The 19,704-nt window shown below is 35.4% G+C and overlaps 1 protein-coding gene across 3 annotated transcripts in view; it reads right to left on the reverse strand.

The window, feature by feature from the left end:
* GALNT13 (polypeptide N-acetylgalactosaminyltransferase 13) overlaps window positions 1-19,704 on the reverse strand; it is a 557,828-nt gene that overhangs the window by 505,553 nt on the left and 32,571 nt on the right. For all 3 annotated transcript variants that reach the window (XM_060016781.1, XM_060016780.1, XM_060016782.1), the window contains exon 2: window positions 17,710-17,780. The gene's annotated coding sequence lies outside the window, so the exon portion shown is untranslated. The remainder of the gene's footprint in view (window positions 1-17,709; window positions 17,781-19,704) is intronic.

Genomic DNA, 19,704 nt, shown 5'->3' on the forward strand with positions numbered 1-19,704 from the left:
TGTGCTCCGCAACGGGAGAGGCCACAACAGTGAGAGGCCCGCGTACCGCAAAAAAAAAAAAAAAGTTATTCACGAAACTGAATAAATAAGAAAGAAAAGGAAGGCAGAACCTCCCATTAAAAATAAAGCTTGATTTAAGTATTCTGTTTCAGAATTTCTCTCTTCTACTGCTCTCCAGTATTAGAGAATCTATGTGACTTTGGAAAGATAAAATTTCACCCTACATGTCATATTCTATTAACCTCCACATTCCTTTTAAAAAAAAGTGGCTAACTTTCCAAACCTGGAGTTTCACCCAAGATTCAGGAGCTATTTTTTTTCTGTTTGCATTTGTGACCTTTCTTCCAAATAAATACCCTCTTAAAACCATCAGGACCAATATTTAAAAGCAATTACTGAAACTGGGGAAGACTAAGGACTTGTAATCACTCTCACTGTTGCAGCCTGCATTTCATCAAATCCAACTACATTTTTACGAAAGAAACAACACGAATGGATTTTGTATTTCACTTATGTAAGGAAACTGTAAAATACTGAAGACATACCTATTCAGACCCCAAAATGTTCTTCCCTTATAAATGATTTAGGTTAAAATGGCATGTTAATTGAAATACCTGAGAACTACAGTGATTGCTGCTCTAGAAAAACAGTCTCCTATCAATAGTAGACTGTTGTTTGAGAAAATCTTTACTGAGATAATGGCAAAAATGATTAGATTGAAAAATCAAATTTCCATGAACAAGAAAACCTCCCTGATAAAAGCAAGGCACCCCAGTATTTGTTTTTATTCAGAGTCCAAAAAAAAAAAGCCCGATGTAGTATACAGCTAATATAATCTATCCTACAGTCTGTTTTTAAACAACCAATCTAAAAATACTGTCTTAAGTGACCTTAGTTATCATTTTAATGCAATAATTAAATCACATTACATCTCTGGGGTACAAAATAATGTATGTCCATTTATCATTTTGGGCCTGTTGTTGCCAATTAAATCAACTTCTGGAAACAATTCTTCTTTCAGTATTATTCACCAGAAATTAGCAATGGGGAATACGGTGGGGGGCTAGGGAGTAGTAAAGGGAAGGAGAGAAGTCATTATCACCCTACTCAAACTTGTCTCAATTGTTAGATTCCTTTCTAGAAATTGTATTTTTATAGATTATATCATAGCAGTGAGAAACAATGTTATTAATAGGCAGTTTTTCTTATTACAGCTTATTTTTGAGTCAAGGTCAAAATTTTAGAGTCAAATTCTAAAAGCAAACAACTCATAAATTTTCTGCAAAGGTTTTACAGTTTCATAGCTTAAACAGCGAAGTATAAAGCTTCAAGATCAATAACACCTGTTAGTACAAGGAAAAGCTCCACTATTTATGTGGCTGAATGTTTATATTTTCTTTTGATTTTGATAGGCAGAATAAATAATTCCAACCAGTGATTGACCTCCGAACAAATCAGTAGGTGTGCTCCACATCAAAATCTCTTATCGAACTTCCCTGGTGGTGCAGTGGTTGAGAGTCCGCCTGCCAAAGCAGGGGACACGGGTTTGTGCCCTGGTCCAGGAAGATCCCACATGCCGCGGAGCGGCTGGGCCTGTAAGCCATGGCCGCTGAGTTCGGAGCCTGTACTCCACAATGGGAGAGGCCACAACAGTGAGAAGCCCTCATACCGCCAAAAAAAAAAAAATCTCTTATCTATTAATTTCTGTGATATGAAACAGTGTTCAAACTGAGAAAGAAAATGCTGGTATGTTTCTTCTCTTGCAAAAAACCATAATCAATATAAAAATTATCAGATTTCCCACATCCATTCAACTCCATCCCAGCAGAACAGCAATCAACATTTTATTTTTCTTTTTGCTTCACATTTCTGGCAGATAGGTACAAAGGCAGCCATCTGAACCAATGAAACCTATTAACTGCTGCATGGGATTTTTTTCTTTATACCAATTTTAATTCCTGGTTATTCACACTCTCTCATTGTATTAAATTACATTTCTCTTTGATCAGATTTAATCATGTTACTCTTCATCATATTTAATCATGTTACTCTTCATCATATTTCATATATTCCTTTTTTATTCATCTCATTTCCTCGCCATATTCTCCTCTTTTTCCAGTTATAAAAGTCACCGAACCAGGATTTTTCATTTCAATTTATAATTGGCTTTGCAGGATATATTTGTCAGTTGTTTTTTCCACATGTCAATTATTTTTCCCATTCTTTTCCAGCTTTCTTGTATTTTCTTCCTCTTCTATGAAGAAAACACCATATCTCTTGACCATCCCAATATTTCTCCATAATCTCCACTTGCCATTATACAGAAGCTCCTTTTCTCTTACCCAGTGCCTGAACGCATATTCTAAGTTCTTTCTTCATTCCAACCAAAACCAAAATGACAATTGATGATCCCCCTAAGAAAGACTGTACTTGTAGTCATGTGCCACTACTGTGACACTGAAAAGGCTAAATAATAGCAAAAATACCAGAACAATGAACATTTGTATGAAACAGCCAGAAACATACAAAGTGTTGTTGTTTCTAAAAATTCAGCCATATGTAGTATGGTTAGGGGTATTAGACAGACTTTGATTCAAGTCCTATCTCTGCCATCCTTTAATTTGGAGATATTGGAGAGGTTAATTTGCCCAGCTAAGTCTAGTTGTTCCCAGATTTATAAAATAGCAATAAGAGCTCTCCCTACTTAAAAGGTCATGGGAAAGAGTATGCACATAAAATGAGAATCAGAGGCATCTGCACATAGTAACTAATCAGTACATTTTAGCCATTGCTACTATTGCGATCAATATTATGATGAGCAAAAAATTTTGTTAATACAACTCAGAAAGAGAAAAGCATTTAAGATTCCTTCAAATATAAGCTATTTATTTCATTTATTTGGCAAATTTAAGTACCTAAAGTCTCTCAACCCTATGCTAGATGCTTGGGACATCTTTCCTCTCAGAGCTTTTAATACAGTATTTCCAGATAAAATCAAAGACCTGCTAAGAGCAGGTCCATTGTTAAGAGAACCCATTTTATTATTTTTACTTTGTTCTTTATGCATTCCATCACTTTATATATCTTAATTAAGTTTATTATAGAAAAAGTTAGGGGTATTCATAAATTTGCTGGTAGACTTTGACGATTTTGAGGCAGCTATGAGACATAAAGTAGGACTTCCCAGAAGGCAGGGGAGTATAGGAGTTGAATTTTAGGACAGATAAAGATGAGGGAGTTAGCAAACCAATGTTAATTAAAGGCATGAAAATTTCCACAAAGAGTCCTATAGAGTGCACTTTAAAAGAAAGTTAAGCCCACAAGTGAAATTGGGCGAGGTCTATCAAGGGAAGAGAAAATCATGAGAGTGTAGTGTTAAAGATTCCAATAGAAGGAATATTGTAAAACAGAGGGCATGATTAATGGTACAAAATCATGCTAAGAGATCAAAGAAGTATAGTCTATATGTAGTCCCAGGACTAACTTCAGTGGTGTAAGAGAAAACAGTTTCAGACAAGCAGGGAAAGCAAGCCTCCGTGTGTTGAGGTGTGAATGGAGGATGAGGATTTGGGACAGAGAATGGAAACAATTCTTGGAAATGTTTAATTGTGAGTAGAGATAAGAGTTACTGTATAGCTGAAGGTGGACTTGGAATGAAGGGAGGATTTGTGCAGAGATGCTTATTTGTTTTTAAGCAGAAAGATACTTTGACATGTTTAATGCCAATGCGAAGGAAATCAGGAGAGAGGGAGAAGATTGAAGATACAGAAGAGGAAGAAAATATTCATTTGAGTTATAGGGCTCTTAGGACACATACAGGTATAAGGTCCAGAGCATGCATGATGGCACTGGCTCACGGAGGAAGACACGTCAGAAGGGAAGAATGAAAGGATTTATGGATAGAAGTAAATTAGCAGGAACCCTGAAGTTCACAGATGCTATTTTCTCTGTATGGCATCTTTTAAGAAGGAGAAAAAGAGAGTAGTGGGGAGTTAGAGCACAGGACAGTAGAAAATGTTTTATACCAAATTATGGAGAATGGAAGATATATCTCTCTAGAAAAATACATAGAAGTTGCATCTCAGAGTAGAGGGCTCAGCTGAAGTTGTCAGCCCAGATTCTCACCCTGTTTGCCTGGGGTATATCACCTCTGATGCCGGCCCAGAGGAACTCAGGCATGCCTCCCTCGCTATTCCTTTATGCCTTCCATGAAAGGGGTTAACTCCAGGCAGTAGGTATTTTATTTTATACTTTTCATTTTTTCATTTTTCATTTAACAAAGTATATCAATTTAAAAATCAGACTAAGTATGACTAAAGCAAACAGAATACTGTATGATTCAAATCTCAATGAACTCTTAGTTAACATGATTTGGATGGACTGAAAATGACTCGTAACACCCTGCTTTCCTAAAAATTAATGATGATGCATCTTGCCAAACCTTTGCACTCACACCTACAGACACAGCAAAGGAGGAAAGCACAGTGAAGTAAGTAGAAACCCAAAGAATTTTGCTCTAAGCTAGCTGCATGTTACTGGGGCGGGGTGGGGGAACTGTGGTCGTGACTAACATGGATAAATGCCCAAGTGACTCTATTTCTCTCTCTCTCTCTCTCCCTCCTCCCTCCCTCTTTTTCACCTGGACCCTACTGTTTCCAAGATACCTTCTAGTTTGACTCTCTGCTGCTCAATTGGGTGTCTCTGATACTGACTGAGGTTGCCTGGCAACATGACCGATGGAACACTCACCAGCCTGTGTGGTGGCTCTATTTTTTGGTTCGCAGGTGGGAGATTTGGATAGAATTTCATAAGGTTTCCACATTGCAATTCTGTTTCATTCCTGTGAATGTGTAAGGAAGTTTATTGCTTACAATATTATTACTATAGTTCATTGCATTATTCATCATTGTTTAGAGGTTTTTATTTTTTGAAACTATTATTAATACTTCCAAAATTTTTAAAGAGGTTGGATTGCCCTTCAAAAGACTTCCTACCTTTTCATACACTCATTATCATAAAGCCAAAATTTTAAAGAATATTAAAAACCAAAAGGTTATTGATGGGGAAGAGATATAAGGGGAACTTCTTGGGGATTGGAAATGTTCTGTGTCTTGATCTGGGTAGTAGTAACACAAGTACATAACTATGTAAAAATTCATCAATCTGTATACTTAATATTAGTGCACTTTACACACTTTCATATACATATGGCATACTTCTAGAGTTTTAAAAGGTGCTGACAAGATGAATAAACACACATACACATATAGAAACAGAAGCTATATAAGCTTCGTATAAGTTTTAAAACAAAAATAATCTCTAGGCTTTTATCACAGAACATAACATCTTCTTAAAGACCAGACACTGTTGTTGCATTTAATCAGTTTAACAACAGAGACATTTTGCCATATGGCAACCATGCTTTTACTAATAACTTGCTATTTATAGAGAAGGAGACTTAACTGTCACTTCGACTGGACAAATTGAGGAGAGTAGACAGCCCTAAAAGCCACACACTGCAGATGATTTGCTTTTTGTTTCAGCCTCACTGGATAGCAAGCTGAATGCCTCAGATGGAGAGAAAGATCACATCTAGAAATTCACCTCAAGGAGAGACTTCATACACAAGTCATACACACGCCTTGCTGGTCTGGCCTCTCTGGGGTGAACTAGATGTACCACTTCCTGCAACATAATATGGACAGAAAAATACATTGGCAAAATCTAACACAAACTTTAAAACAGTGGTCCTTAGTAGCTTTATTTTGCTGTATTTTATTTGTAAAATTTTATCTTACAATCTCCATACCAAAGAGTGAGGGTATTTTCTGTACTTTACCCATTGGACCTGCTAAAGAGCTTAGCACTAAAGTTGCACAGCTTTCAAAAGTACTTTTATGTTGTTCTTTATGCTCATCATGGCTTTAATAAATACTGCCCAATTTATAAATGAGTAATCTAAGGTTCAGAGAATTTAAGTGACTTGCCCCAAATGACACACTTATCTAAGCCAGCGTCTTCCTAACCAGAATTTGAAGCCAGTTTTCCAACATACACCATGTTGTTTAATGAACACCTATTGTTTCTTTCAGAACTGGCAAAACCTTCCCACCAAGCCAGTTCCTGTAAAAATTCAACTTTAGTTTGACTAAATATGTCTTTATCACTTATTTCCTGGTCTTTAGGATATTTCTTTTGACAAGAAGATCTGTCTGGGGCAAATAAAAATGCATAGAATTGTGGTGCTTTAAAGCTGTGGAATAGGTAGTGGAGGTCCACTCATATACCTAATTCGTTGTCAGCTGACAAAACTGAGGTCCAGCGAGTTCTGATGACTTTCACAAGTTTCATAACTTTTAGCGGTAGAATTCAAACTAGAACTCCTCTTATCTGTTTCTCGGTTTGACATTACATACATATTACTATCATAAACCTAAATTTTGAGCAATATTTCAGTATAGCTCAAAGAATATAATTGATCTATTTAAAGGGTAGAAATTGAGACTCTCCATCCCAGCTAAAAGGTAAAGCTTTACACAAGAGAAACAATGCAAATTGCCTTTCTTCGCTCTCAATCAGTATTAGTCATGAATAGACTCTGTCCTCCCTTAAACAACTGAATTTATGGTAACATAACGTGGGTAAAATAAAACATACCACTTATTGATCCTCTCCTATGTGATAGACCCTTTGCATGTATTATCATATTCAATTCTCACAAAAATGTTTCAAGTAGTTGCTATCATGCTCTCTTACAGCTGAGCAAGCAGGACCAGTTAGGATAAAGACCTTGCTCAAGGTCACATAGCTAGTAATTTGCAAATCTGAGATCAGAACCCAGTTCTGTTTGATGATAGAACCTGTGTATTTTAATCCACACCATCCTGCCTCAGAAATCTGATTACTTAAATGTAGTCCCCATCCTCTAATTGTGTCTAAGACTGCTAAGCGTCTACCAATACTAATCTTCCCCTTCCTTACTAGGGAGTCGTGTGTGCAGCTAAAACACTATACACAATAGCTTTGTTTGCAGCAAAGAGTAATGATGGTCCGGCAGAAAATACTGGGTAAAGTTTCCAGGGAATATTTTTGAGCGGGGCTAAACCAGCTGGTAGCATGCCCTTTTGCCATTGCTTTTTTTTTTTTTTTTTTTTTTTTTTTTTTGCGGTACACGGGCCTCTCACTGCCGCGGCCTCTCCCGTCGCGGAGCACAGGCTCCGGACGCGCAGGCTCAGCGGCCATGGCCAACGGGCCCAGCCACTCCGCGGCACGCGGTATCCTCCCGGACCGGGGCACGAACCCGCGTCCCCTGAACCGGCAGGCAGACTCCCAACCACTGCGCCACCAGGGAAGCCCTGCATTTTTTTTTTAACATCTTTATTGGAGTATAATTTCTTTACAATGGTGTGTTAGTTTCTGCTTTGTAACAAAGTGAATCAGCTATACATATACGTATATCCCCATATCTCCTCCCTCTTGTGTCTTATTTTTTCATTCTTGCTGCATAGAACCCAGATATGATGGCTGGGATCCAGGAGTCAGCTTAGCCATTGGAAAACCCTTGAGGATGAAGTCATACTGCTAAAATGTTGGAACAGAACTAGATAAAGAAACTTGATTCCCTAATGACCAAAGTACCACAATTCCAGCCCTACATGCCAATGACCAGACTCCTTTATGCAGGAGAAAACTTGAATTCTACCTTGTTTAAACGAACGAAATTTTGTTATACATAACCCACTGAGCCTCCATTGCTCACAAAACTGTGATAGCAACAAATTCACTTTGTGTGGAAAGACTACTAAAAATAGTATTGACTCAAGAGTTCTGGCTCTGGTTAGTGCAGACTAGGTAATGTATAGAGAAAAAAAAAAACTCATCTTGCTTTGGAAAACTTGAAAAGCTGGGTTAAAATATATATAGATGAAAAAAATTTTTCAGTTTTTCTACCACTTAGAAGGCGAAAAGCCACAACAGAATATCACTCTTATTCTAACAATGAGTAAGGGCCAGATAATCTATAATGTAATAACTTTTCTTGAGCTCATCTGAGAGCTGGGGTCACAAGGCCAAGAGATTAACTAAATTTCAAAGGGTAACAGCCATTCTGAGGAGAGGCAGGACACAGGAACGATTTCACCTTTAGCAGAACATGAGAGGCATGGGTGCTCATTTTGAAAGTGGGTAAGAAGAAAACAGCTAAGATGGTAACAAATACTCAAAGGCCAGAATGGGCTGGCAGAATAGTATAGACACCCTGGGATCTCCCAGACACAAAGGCATACACACTCGTTCATAATCTCTTTTTTTTTTAGGCATCTCCTGGCAGCTCAGCAGCAAGATTAAGGTCAGGGCAGAAAGCCAGAGAGAGAGAGCACTTTGGTGACACAAAGGCACAAAACCCTTTCTGCTTCCCCACACCCTTCTCTAATAAAAAGCAAACTTTAGCCTTTTAGGACAGAAAACCCTCATACCCCCAAGGGCCCTGGAAAAGATGCACAGTCTCTGGGAAAGAGGTAGAAGCAAAAGTCATCAGACCCTGCTGGAGGAGCCGGTAACTCTCTTGAGCCCAGAATCTCATCCTAACACATTGCAGAGATCTGTTCCCACTGGGGGAAGAGCAGGACACTTTCTCTCACCAAATATAACCCCAGAATCAAGGAAGAATGTGAGCATGATGAGAGGAATGGGTAGGAATACTGAAAAAGCCACACAACTAAGGCCCAGGTGCACAGGACATTGTAAGATTAAGACTGGAGCAAAGTAACCCAGAACTTTTCCACTCTCACCAGGAGCACAGCACCAAGTAACCAGCAGTCTACCCTGGGGAGGTACAAGATGTAACATGAGGCTTCCTGCATTTGGCAAGCGTAGGAGGGTAGAGAACAAATGCCGAGAAAAATCCTCTGGCCCTCTAGGACCCACACTAAGCACAAGGAAGCAGCAGCACTGTTGCTGGAACTGGAAGTCTTTAAAAAAACACCCATCGGTATAAACTGTTAGATGAACAAAGAAAAAAAGAAAAATCATTCGATAATCTCAATAGATACAGAGGAAGCATTTGATGAAATGTAAAACCCAGTTATGATTCAAAATCCCAACAAAATCAGAATAAAAATAAATTTCTCAATCTAATGTATGATATTTACAAAATACATCACAATAAACATCATGCTTAATAGCAAAATGGTGACAGTATTCCCTTTGATTTGGAAATAATAACAGAATTTCCACTCTTCTTCCCACTGTCATTCAGCCTTGTTCTGAACATTCTAGCTAATTCAATAAGATATGAAAAAAAAGTAAAAGTATAAAATTTAAAAACTATTAAATAATATTATCTTTGATCACTGACAACATAGGTCTTTATGTAGAAAATCCAAAATAATCCACTCAAAAACTATTAAAATTAATAAGTGAGTGTACAACCTGCTGTATGCAAGGTCAATATAAAAATTACATTTCTTTATATGAGGAACAGAAAATAAAGTTTTTAAAAATATATAATACATAATAATATTAAGCTGTGTAAAACTGCTAGGAACAAATTAACCACAATGAATAAGACCTCTATGCAGAAAGCCAGAAAATATAATTGAGAGAAATTAAAAAGACCTAAATATATAAAGTATGTACTTTGTATATGTTCATAGATTAAAGGAGTCAACATTGTAATTATGCCAATTCTTTAAGAATTCATTTAGCAATAGACTGAATGTAATCCCAACTAAAATCCTAATTTTTTTGTCAAATTTGACATAGTAATTCTAGAATTTATATGAAATAAGGCAAAGTCAAGATTCCTTGAATAAAAATATTGTGGGAGAATATTTTTTAATTGGTATGTAAAATTATATGTTTCATGTGCCCAGTAGTGTTTTTTGACGTCTGTATACACTACAGTGTGTTCACCACCAAAAAAGTTTAGTTTCCATAAGTCGCCGTACTGCTGACCCCCTTTCCCCATTTCACCTTCTACCTCTTCCCCTCTGGTAACCACTACTCTGTTCTCTGTAACTATGTGTTTGGTTTTGGTTTGGTTTGTTCATGTATTTATCTATTTATTTTTTATATTCCACATATATTTCGACAACATGGATGAACCTTTAGGGTATTATGTTAAGTGAAGTAAGTCAGACAGAGAGCGTGTTTTAATAGATATCAGGAATAATGAAAAAGTGGCCAGAGTTAAAATAGTGTCATAAGTAGTAAGAAGACACTAAAAGACAAATTAAAAAGAATAATTGCCCCCAAAACATAGACATATGGACATTTAATTTATGATGTTGGCAATAAAGAGTAGTAGGCAAAGGAAAGAATTTTCAGCATGATTCTGTAACAACTAGATATCCATTTGAAAGGAAAATAGGATTTCACGTCTACCTCAAACCATTCATGAAAATCAACTGAACGGGAATAATCTAAATGCAAAGAGGCAAAAATATAATTAAGATTAAACTTAAAAACTTTTCCTCATCAAAAACTCCATTAAGAAATTGAAAAAGCAAGTCACAGAGAGGGAAAAATTATTTGCAACATTTAATTTATAGGGGGTTCTTAATCCAAATATAACTAATTTCTGCATATTAACAATTTTAAAAATCACCACAATAGAAAAATAAGCAAAAGCACCTGAACAATTTATAAGTAATAATAAACATATGGCAATGAAACCACATAGCATGACCGCCTTATTCAACAAGAAATGTAAACTATACTTTCATCAGAATGGCTAAAATTAAAAGGACTGATTAAATCAAGTATTGGTAAGGATGAAACAGTTATGAATTCTCATATACTACTGACTGGAGTGTAACTGGTATAGCTACTATGGAAAACTGTTTGGCAGTATCTACTAAAATTGAAAATTTGCATAAAATATAACAGCATTTTCACTGGCAAGTATATATCCAATAGAAATGCATGTACATGTACAGCAAGAAACATTTAAAAGAATGTTCATGGTAGCATTATTCATAATTGCCCAAACCTAGAAACAGCCCAAATGTCCATCTACAACACAGTGGATAAATACTATGTAGTATTTTTATACAATGGAATACCATACAGCAATGAGAATTAATGAACCACATAAAAAAATTAATGAAACTTAGAAATACATGTACAGGAAAGGAAACCAAACACAAAAGAATACATGTTATATGACTATTATCTATGTAAATTCAAAAATCAAGCTAAATTAAAATTCTGTATTTATCAACACATAATGAAAGGTTAAAACTATAATGAAAAGTAAGGAAATGATTACTGCAAAAGTCACAAAAATGTTATCTGTCAGGGAATTGATGGAAGGGGGGGGTTAATCTTTAGGAGAAGAAAAAGCAACATTTCTGGAATGCAGAAAATGTTCTACTTCTGTATCTGTATGATGGATGCATGGGTCTTTGCTTATAAAAATTATTGTTTTGTGTGCTTAATGTATAAAAATTCACAGTAAAAAAAAGTTTAAAATGGCAATAATTCTGTAATTAAATTTTACAAATTAAAAATTATGATACAGTTGACCCTTAACCAACATGGGTTTGAGCTATGTGGGTCCACTTATACATGGATTTTTTTCAATAAATATAGTACCTGTATTTTCTTTAACTAAGTGTGGGGAAGAGTTTGTGTTTCATTAGAGATCACAGTGTAAAATCAAAAGAACTAGTGTTTGAGTCCTGATTCTATCCAAACTGTTTCAGCTTCCTGCCTTTGGATGAATCATTTATCAATTCCTTTATTTTTTTTTTTTATTGTTTTTTTTTTCTTTGCAGTACGCGGGCCTCTGACCGCCGCGGCCTCTCCCACTGCGGAGCACAGGCTCTGGACGCGCAGGCTCAGTGGCCATGGCTCACGGGCCCAGCCGCTCCGCGGCACGCGGGATCCTCCCGGACCGGGGCACGAACCCACGTCCCCCGTATCGGCAGGCGGACTCCCAACCACTGCGCCACCAGGGAAACCCCAATTCCTTTTTTTTTAAGGCAGAGATAGCAGTAAGCGTACTTTTGACTCCACGGGAGTGGGCATTCCTAACTTCCCTCCCATGTTGTTCAAGGGTGAACTTTATATGAGACAAAGTTCAATTAATATAACTAACATCTACTGAGAATTTACTGTGTTAGGAGCCACTGTAAGTACCTTATCTCATTTGATCTTTACAATTTTCAGAAGACATAGTACTATTACTGTCACATTTCAGAGGTGAAGAGACTGAGGCAGAGAGACCTTACATGTTACACAGCTACAGAGGTCTCATTTTAAGATCTGAACCCATGCATTAGTATGGTTCTGGGGTCCATGCTCTTAAGTAGTGCATTCTACTATGTCTCCAATATAGAAAAAGAGAGATACTCCCTATGCTAGGTGTTAGTTTTCTTCTCTTGTCAAAATTACAATTTAGTATGATAGGTAAACTAAGTCTGAAATACTAATCTTTCATGGATACAAGATATTAAATCTTTAATTTAGCACTGTATCCTTGTTTCATTGTAAGCTCTGCTAAGGAAGGGAGACAAATCACATTAAGATGACATGTTTATTTTCCTCATTTATAATTGAGCAATATCATAAATTACACTGTTCCTGTTGCCCAGCATAGAAGTGAATATGTATAGAAGATTCATCCCAACCATAGGGATATTTTTCCCCAAAGGTCAGAAGAGTTTTCTCCCTACCAAAGACTTAACTAAACAAGGGGAAAACTCTTAAAAAAATATATGTTTCTCTGATTATTGGTAACATCATTTTCCAGTTCAGTCAACCTGGAAATCTCAGTTATTTTTTAGAGGAATGATATGTAGTGGTGAACTATGGATCCTTCGGAGTTTGACTGAATGGGCTCAAATAACTTGCTATTTTCTAGTTATTTAACCTGGGACAATTTACTTAGTTAATTCTGCCTCAGTTTCTATTGCGCAAATGGGGATGACATTAGCGTCTACTGCTCACGGTTGTTTCAAGTTAAATAATAAATGTAAATCACTTAAAACAGAGCCAAGTACATAGTAAATGCTACACAAGTGTTAATTACTATTACTACTCCCTGACCTATTGCCTTCAAAATCTCACCCACATCTATTCCTTTCTCTCCATTCCCACTGCTATGACCTAGGTCTCACCTTCATTCCTTCATTCTTATAGTGCTACATTTTCCTATAAATTGTTCTTGACTACGACTGGAATCCTTCATGAAGACAACACCAGATTAATATTCAAATAAGAAACTTTAGTTCACAGGATTGGCCTTACAAAATATTCTCTTTGTTTTGTCAATTGCCTAGTAAATTCAAATTTCTTATTCTGATGATCAGTATTTCCTACAAACTAGCTCCAGCCTTATTTTCCAGCGTTTTCTGTTTTCAGTCCAAGACAAGAAACTTATTCTGTTGTCAAACTAATTAACTGACCATTCATCGAATGTGAAGTATACCTTTTCACCTCTAACCCTGGATATGTCATTTCCTTGATTTTTCTGTTAATATTTTCCACCTGCATAAAGATCTAGCACAAATGTAATCTCCACGGTGAAACCTTGAATGAATGCAGTTTAGAATTGTATCTTCTTTCTTAAATCTCCTCTAATGCTTTATTTTTCATATATATGTACACATTTATATAACATTATTTCTCAAATTATTTGAAATGACTTTATTAATTTGACTAGTTTAGACTATTTTGATGATATCATAACCTAATACCACATCCTCTGCTTTATTTAGGCCTGGGCATATCTTATCTCCTCAAATTGAAGAAAGAATTTTCTTGAAAGTCATTTTTGTCTCTGCCTCCCACCTACTCTCATACTTAACCAACACAGTGCCTCTCATATTATGGCAGCATGTGATAAGTATTTATTGAATTGAGTGAAATAGAATTATTAAATATAATCACTAGCTTTGTCTTTCAGAGATCAACTCTGGAAATTGAAAGTAGAAGAATTCCATAAGTCCTTCAGGCTCAAAACCAAGAGTAGTGTGAGAACAACAAAAGACTTGACCCATTCATTTTTAGAGCAATAATATTTTGTATACTAATAAGTTTGAAAATATCCCTGAGGTAAAATGTTGCTAATGGTTTGTTTCAAGAAGTGATGTGTAAAGGGACTGGGATTGATGGATGACTGAAATGGAAGAAGATGAAGATCACCAAAGAGTGAAAGGGAAAGTATCATTGTGGCTGGTGTGTTGTTAAGGATGGCCCTGAGTTTGGACACACCTGAAAATGATGACTAGGGAGGAGAATGATTAAGTCAAGCTGGACTCTTCAAACCTCTCAGCATTGCATGAAGTGGCTGGAGAACTGCAAGAAAAAGGTGTGTTCAGTCACTTCAGATTCTAAGAAGTAAGATTAATAGAAGCATAAGATATGATCTCTGGCTTTAGGGAAGAAACTTTGGTATTTTTCAAGTTTTCTGTACTCAAACAGCACTTTTTTCAAGGTAATGAGTTTTGGGTTGCTGAGTGGTCCTACCAACACTTAATATAAAGCAATTGTCATTTATTTAGTTGAAATTCAAGTATCAACTACTTATTTACTAAAGAATTAATATCTATGATCTGAGGTTTGAGAGTAAATGTTTTTAGGCAAATAAAAGAAAGATCAGTCACTGAATTTCAGTGCTCAACATCAGGTTAAGAGGATAAAGAAAAGGATAAAGCTTTAGAATTAGATCAACCTCTAAATAAACGGGTGGAAGATTCAAATTAGACATTTTTCCACAGAAGACATACAGATAGTCAACAAACACATGAAAGGTGCTCAACATCACTAATCATCAGGGAAATGCAAATCAAAACGACAATGAGATATTACCTCACACATATTAGAATGGCTATTGTCAAAAAGACAAGAAATAACAAATGTTGGTGAGGATCTGGAGAAAAGGAAACCTTTGTGCACGGTTGGTGGGAATGTAAATTGGTGCAAACACTGTGGAAAGTAGTATGGAAGATCCTCAAAAAATTACAAATAGAACTACCACATGCTCCAGCAATTCCATTTCAAGGTATTTATCAGAAGAAAAGGAAAACACTAACTTGAAAAGATATATGTGCCCCCATGTTCACGGCAGCATTATTTACAATGATCAAGATATGGAAACAACCTAAGTGTCCACTAATGGGTGAATGGATGAAGAAGATGTATATATATGCACAATGGAATACTATTCGGCTGTGAAAAAGAATGGAAGCTTGCCATTTGCAACAACATGAACAGACCTTGAGGGCATTATGCTAAGTGAAATAAGTTAGACAGAGAAAGCTAAATACCATATGATCTCATTTACATGTGGAATTTAAAAACAAACAAAAACTCCAAGCTCACAGATGCAGAGAACAGATTGGTGGTTGCCAAAGGAGAGGGTGAAGGGTGGGTGAAAGAGGTGATGGGGGTCAAAAGTACAAACTTCCAGTTATAAAATAAAAAGTCATGGGGATGTGATGTACAGCATGGTGACTATAATTAATAATATTGTATTGCATATTTGATAGTTGCTAAGAAAGTAGATGTTAAAAGTCCTTATCACAAGAAGAAAAATGCATAAGGATATGTGGTTACAGATGTTAACTAGACTTACTGTGCTGATCATTTTGCAATATATATAAATATTGAATCATGTTGTACACCTGAAACTAACACAATGTTTTTGTCGATTATGCTTCAATAGAAAGTTAGATAAACCTCAAGCTTCAGTCCCATGAATGATAGATTTAAACTTTCTGTGGTGCATTTTCCTCACATGAAAATTGAGATAATATCATATCTACCTCATGATATTATTGCTTACATTAACTTAGATGTTGAATGCAAAGTGCATGGGATAGGGTCGATACTTAATATATATTTTTTCTTGCCCACATCCCTTCAATTTCCATGAATCGTTTAACAAAACATTGGATGAGATTGTTCCTCCAAATTAGTTGACAATCATTTTAACAATTCTCTTTATTCTGTATCTATAAGTTTGCCTGGCTTCCTTCAAAACAAGCATTTCAGATTCCATAAGCACACAACTTCCCCCTCTTTTCTCCAAAAAGCACACAAACACACTTTCAGTCTAGATTTGCTATCACCACATAATAGGATATATATATATTGTTTGACTAAATAGTTTGTTTCTTCACTAAGAGTTCAAAGGAGGAAAAGTATCTACTAAGAGCATCTTGATTTGTGTATGAAGAAAGCTGAAGTTTAGTTTCTTTTTGAGCATGTCAATCAACAGTATTCACTGAGTACCTTTGTTGTATATTTTATATGACGTGATCATGAAGTTATGATGCTTATTAACAAACGTACTTGAATTGAAATATCCAAATGAATCAATTCCAATTTAATAACCATGAACATTTATCAAGCATTAACTATGTAGATGGAATTGTGCTATAGTTTACATGTATTAACTCACCACAAATTCAGCAGTTCCTAATCTTATATCCATTTTAAAGAGACATTTTAAAGTAATTCAAAGTCACACAGCTAAAAAGAGATAAATCCAGAATTTAAACCCAGGAAGTCTGAATCCAGAGTCAAAATTCTTAAAACACTACACTATGTCACCTGTTTGTTTGTTTTTTTAAAGTAGTTATACTGGGAGACAATGTACAAATATCAATACTGCCATCATTGCCTCTACATTTTCTGGAAATTTTAATTTAGAATTGTCCTCCAGATTATCGCAATTCATCAAACAAAGAATGTGAGCATGCAGAGGCTAGGACCCTATGATTCTATGGTTCCTTCCAACTTTAAAATGATAATATGAGAGCACTTGCTTTTTTTAATAAATGAAAGATGACTTTTAGAGAATTTCAGAACTCTAATTCTAAACACTTTTCATCAAAGAATAATTTAGGTGATTCATTAACTTTCTTTCAGAATCCACGTTTTCACTTATTTCCTACTAGTTCAAAGCCATCCAAGTCAGGAATTGAAAGCATCATTTGAAATGGAAGCAATGACATGACAGATGATACAGAAAAAAAAATTGCAACATTTCCGTGATACTGCTTAAGCAAAACAAAAATCCAAAGAAATAATTAGAACATGTTTGTATTCTTATTAAATATTAAATAAATATTTAAATATTCAGGCCCTTAAATAAAATTAATTTAACTTTTTCTAAGTTGTTGGTGAAGGTAATATTTCTTGAAAAGCTGTGTGTTTTGATCAAAGCCCAGGTCTTCACTTTGAATAGATATTGAGCAAGTTATTAAAACTTCTTGGATCTCAGTTTTCTCATTTATAAAATGGGAATAAAAATAGTAATCTTAAAATATTTTGGGGAGAATTAGGACAAAATATATAAATGCCTGATACACAGCAAATCTTAATCCTCAGCAAATCCAAATATTTAATTCTGTACTCCTATTTAAAATTTCCATAGCAACACTGGCTAATAACACTAATTTTTCTTCATGCTTGTCAACTTATGATTAAAAGGAAAAAAAAACTCAAATAAAAAGTGATAAATATTATGTACCATTTATATACATAGAACAAGTGTAAAATCAGTCATTAGAATTCTTGAAATTATACAACTAATTCAGACTAGCAAATAGCTCAAATCTTTATCTTTTATATACATTTTTCCTCAGTATTCACAAATATAAAGAACTGTAAATAGAAATGTATTCTTTCATGACTGTCTGCCAAATTTATTCAGCATGACTGCAATTGAGTGGAAAAATAAAAATACATATTACTTACTGTATGTGGCACTTGGTAATTTCAAAATGATTTGCAAACATTCATCCTCAAAATACTCCTACAAAATGCATCTGGGAAAAGAAAGAAATGCAAAAGAGTAAGCAATTTGCCATGGTCACAGAAAAACTAATCCAGAACAACACTCACTTAGACACCACATATTTTAACATACCGAAATGAGCTTTTGTAAAATATAGATTATACATACAGTATATTATAATGGGCTGATGAACAGAAATGTTCCCAACTATATGCAAATATTCTACACATCAGTCAAGGAGGACACTCTTAAGATGAATCTGCACATTGGCTTCCAAAATACATGCAAGAAACACAGGCCCCCAGAACAAGCCAGAATAACATAAAAGCAATTCAAAAATGAGATATTTATAAGTAAATTTTAGTTGGAGATTTTAGGTGGCTATTACATAATTCAAGTTTTGCAAATGTACTTTTGTCTAATATATGAAGATCACTGAGTCGGAGGAGAATTTTGCTTGATTTATCCAGAGAATTACACCAATTCACTTTGTAACTGCGTTTCAATTCTAATTGAAAACCATGTACTGAGAAAAATGCAGGCATCCCACTTGCACACCTCACAAAAATAGACAAACATTCTTTTTTTTTTTCAGAAGGCCAATTATAAGGAGAAAGTTATTTAATCAGATTTCATTAATTAATGTGTTTGTTTTAGGGGAGAGGTGTTAGGGAAAGCACAGTAATTTCAAAGTGCAAAATATTTCAGCTTAAGTGAATTTTATGCTTCTGGGTATACTGTTTTATAAAAGAACTGTTCAAATGAAACAAAACAAAACACAACCTAATGATAATTAAAGTAACCCTTCAAAGTACCACATGTTGTTTCAGACAGATTAAACACACTATGGACAATAACAAAGTAGCAAGCATCTTTAGAGAGACATTAGTTTTCAGCAACCAGAAGAATTTCCGCCCAGATATTTAGTTGTTTATAGGACTAAGCATAAATAACTAGCTTACCAAATCAACAGTTCAACAGCAGAACAGGCATTCTGAGTCGAACGTCTAATTGATTTATCTTCCTCTAGTGTGTGAAAGACAACAGGATGGCACTGGCCTCTACCTGGTACAGGAATGAATGATTTTACTAATCCTCAACAGAGAGTTTCTCAAAAGGAGGAAACTAGAGATAGTTAGTGAATTTATAGTTAAAGGTCAAAAGTAAGTCAAAAAGTTTTTACGAAACCATGTAATTTTATAAATTTCATTTTTCTAAGTTTAAAACTCAGAGATTAATAGAAGATACAAACTCATGTCTACATATAATTTCAATAGAATTATAAAGTTATAACAATTAGCAGATCTGTGTATTTCTTCATGCTTTAGCATAGTCATCCTCTTAGGCAAGAGAACTGAAGTTAACACTAATTCCATGACTTGCCCAATTTGACACAGCTAATAGGGGTGATCCTGGACTCAGAGCCAGCTTTTTCCGACCCCAGTTTCTTCCACTACAACACCTACTAGTCCCTACACCTCATGCAGGGCAGAAGTTGCAAACTGGGGCATGTTAAAAAATATTCAAAAGCAAGAGATTTCTCATAAGAGTTCTAATTTCTTTTTTTTTTTGAAAGAGCAAAGATATCTTAAGGCTGGGTTTGCAACTTCCAGAGAGCAGAGAAATGGTTGCCAGTCTCACATGGGACATGCCTCCTGCACTCATCTAATTCCTACTTTTGCAAATTGTCTTCTACTCTGCAGTTGTCAAGCACCAGAGAGTTTTGCTCCTGATCCAAAAAACCCCTTTACCTACCAACTACAATCAGACCTCTTTGCTGTGAAACAGGAAGAATAATATTAATTATCCTCCAAGAGCATATTTCATTAGTTGAAGTGACTGCTTCTAACTACATTTCACTATACTCTCCTAATCAGGTGTTATTGATTACCATATTTTAACCTACATATACATTTTAAAATTTCATGGGCTTGAATTTCCAGGTATTTAAATAT

Source organism: Delphinus delphis, chromosome 7 (genome assembly GCF_949987515.2).
Source record: "Delphinus delphis chromosome 7, mDelDel1.2, whole genome shotgun sequence".
In the NCBI taxonomy this organism is placed as follows: Eukaryota; Metazoa; Chordata; class Mammalia; order Artiodactyla; family Delphinidae; genus Delphinus; species Delphinus delphis.